Below are 3,306 nucleotides of genomic sequence, written 5' to 3'. Positions count from 1 at the left end.
CAGAGAAAATATACATAGACATAAAACTTGCATTCAGTTTTCAGGTGTTCAAGAATTTCTAGTTATCCAATTCTTAAACCCACAGTTAAGAACCCATGCCTTTGTGGATTCATTCAATATATTAAAATATCCAAAGAAAGAACATGTCCGTGAGAAGGAAATCTGCTGGTTAAGATGAATACATTTAAAAAGAGCCACAGAGATGCATACTGTCGATCTATGAAAGAAGAAGGCTCTGGACCAAGAAGAATCCATCAGATGTTCTGTCCCTGGAAGTAGAATGAAGGTGTTGCCTTCCCTTGACCTGAAGCCATGAACTATTCGATCATCAAATCCTCTGTGTGTTGTATTTGTGCACACAAAACAAACTTCTGATTATAAATTGGCCCTGGGGTAGCCTACTTATAGGGCAAAAACTGATCTGATTGGAGGAGAATGTGAGTGTCTGGACACCCTGAAGAAAGAGTTCCTGTGTGAAGTAAAAAATTGACATTCTGTTGCTGCTTTATAATACGGCATTCTCTGTGAGATTGACTAATGATACTCCACATATTAAAGTTGATTCTAGACTTCTGAGCTTGTGTAGCAGAGTGTGATAGCTTTATGGAAGACTGATTTGGTTTCAAAGCCAGCAAAGCAGAGAAAATATGATAAATTAGCCCAGTCTCTAATTTAAATCTCTCAAGTGTGCTGTCTTAGGACAAAGAGTCCACCAGAGTCACCGACTTTATTAGTTTTATTTTGGGTTTAAATGAGAAAAATCGCATATAGAATTTTCAGGCTGTTCTGCAGAACAAAGGGATTTAAGTTATTTATATACATTTGGGAGTTGCAGACAGCAGGTACAGTCATGCAGTTTCCCATGACAACCAATTATTATGCAATGCTTTGGGATTCAAAATTTCCAACCATGGAAATAATGTTAAATTTTTGAAGACCTATTGTTTTTAAGGAGACTTTTCAAATAACCTTACAAAGTTGCCTTTTTTTAGGCTATAAAATATTGAACAGGATAGCTACAAATAAAAATCTTATGACAGCTATAGTTTTATGAGTATTCTTGCCCTCATCTTTCTCTAACAAAGCCTTAGGAACAGTTTCATAGTTCTGAATTGTATATCTCTTACACCTTAGTAACACTCTCTTTCCTAGAATCTCTTTTTTCTAGCAACTGAAAGATAAGGAGGTTGTACTTCAGGCAGGAGCAAGATTTTATTAGCCAGAACTTGACGGCTAATGTATAGTTTGGAGGAAAGCAGGAATTGATAAATTGAATATGAAAATAATACATTCTAAGAAAAATATATCCCTGCTATATCACTCAGTATATGAACTGTTTCCTAAATCAAGTCTAAACTCTGCATCCAGATTCTAAGTCCTTCCAGAAATTGACCCGAACCATGTACAGTACCATTCTGCCCTCAATCACAGCTCAGGCAAACTGTTTTCTTAGGAGGGATCCGCTCAGAAACAGACTGCCAGATTTAAGTGCAGGTGGTTTATTTGTGAGGCACAAGGACCACCTGCAGGAGAGATAGAGAAGTGACCTAGATGACAGAAGACGGCCAGTAAAGGGTTATTTTTAATCCAACTGCTGCAGGGAGCAGTTAGAGCTTAATCCTATAGGAAAATTTGGTAAAAGGTACAAAACATGTACCTCAGAATTGTGCTAATAGAGAGACAGGGAGCTGGGGTATTTTCACCAACTCCTAGCAATCACTGGGTGAGGGCAGCCTCAAGGGGTATTAATTTCCCAGCACTGCTGGCATGCAGAGTTTGGATAGGCAAGATAGTTTTCTGTGCTTCTAGAAATGGCTCTCCATAGACAGCTGCAACTAATTGCAGAGATGGAGGATCTGAAGGGACACAGGCAGGGCACTGAGAGGGCACACTGGGTCCCTGCCCTAGTTAAGGCTGTGCACTCCCCATTTTTCTCTCTAGAAAACCACTTTTTTTTTTCTTTCTTCAGAGTTGTCTCACAATCTTTCACGATACTTTCTCTGAGTATCCCTAGCCCACTCTCAGGGCAGCTGGTGACCAGATATGCCTTGAGTGAACAGGAAAATGCTCCTTCTTTGTGGGCAAGTTAGACAAACATGCCCTCCCCTGGGCATACGTGGCCCTTGAGGAGCACAGCCTGACAAGGGGACCACATCTTTGAAAGAAGAAAATAGAGTCCCTGGTGAAGGAGCACCTACCCCTGCACAGAGCTGGGAGTGAAGTAGAAGTTGGGCTTCAGCCCTCAGGCACCTCCTAACCCCAGCCAGGCACTTTAGAAAATGCACAGATTGAACTAGGTACCGTGGCAGCCCTGCCTACTCTGATCACTCCTTTCTTCCACAGCTTCTAGAGCTTATACAGAGTGGGGCTCTCCAGCAGGTCCTGATTGGATCAGACACTGAATGTGTGAACTGGGCAGCAACTTTCCAAACATCTATTTGTTTTACTTAATGTGTTTTGTGACTAAAGGAGAGGTGAAAGTAGGTGTTCCAGAATCAAGAAAGGGACAAGAAAACAGAAAATCGAAAATGACGTATTACCCATGTTCCAAATGTCCCTAGGTACTTATCTCCCTGGACTCCTTACTTCCAAGACCTCAAGACAAGATCCCAGTACAAACTTGACAGCGCCTATTATATTGCATCTTTAAAATGATATAGGAGAAGAAGGTGAGAAATAGAAAAGTGTTCTACCCACTGCTCAGAGTATGTAACGATTCCTCGAATGAGTAGCAGTCTGAATATGGGCTCCTGAGTGCCATTTCCAAGTTCATAAATGTTCACTGACTAGATACAATGTGTCAGTGAATTATTTTTTAAGGTTCAAGGTTACATTTATGTCATTATAAAAATTAAAAGTTCACCTACCACTGAACCTATTTTGATGTTTGTGTGTTCTTTTTAGATTATCCTCAATTATTAATATGTGTGTGCAGCTTTTACACTCATCGCTTTAATACTCCCATAATGGTCTAGTATCTGTTGTATAAGCCTTTTTTCACTATCATTAGCAATTTTCTATAAGCATCTGATTTATAGATATTTATCAAGTTGAGAAGTACAGTCACTGCTTTGGTACCTTCTGTGTGCTAGATGCTAGGCCAGGAAATTACAAAGAATGTGGCAGATCACTGTTCTAAAAGATTTGCTCATCTTGAAGTTTCTGAGTATCATTTTCATACTCATGTCCATCCAGCTGAACTCAATACAACTTCATCATTAGAAGTATAACACAGCCGGGGATTTAGCTAAGTGGTTCCACCACCTGTGTCCCAAGCACAAGGACTTAAGTTCGATCCCTGGTATA

This window comes from Fukomys damarensis, unplaced genomic scaffold, assembly GCF_012274545.1.
Source record: "Fukomys damarensis isolate Sample0158 unplaced genomic scaffold, DMR_v1.0_HiC HiC_scaffold_16, whole genome shotgun sequence".
In the NCBI taxonomy this organism is placed as follows: domain Eukaryota; kingdom Metazoa; phylum Chordata; class Mammalia; order Rodentia; family Bathyergidae; genus Fukomys; species Fukomys damarensis.
Note: the sequence above shows the minus strand (reverse complement) of the source record.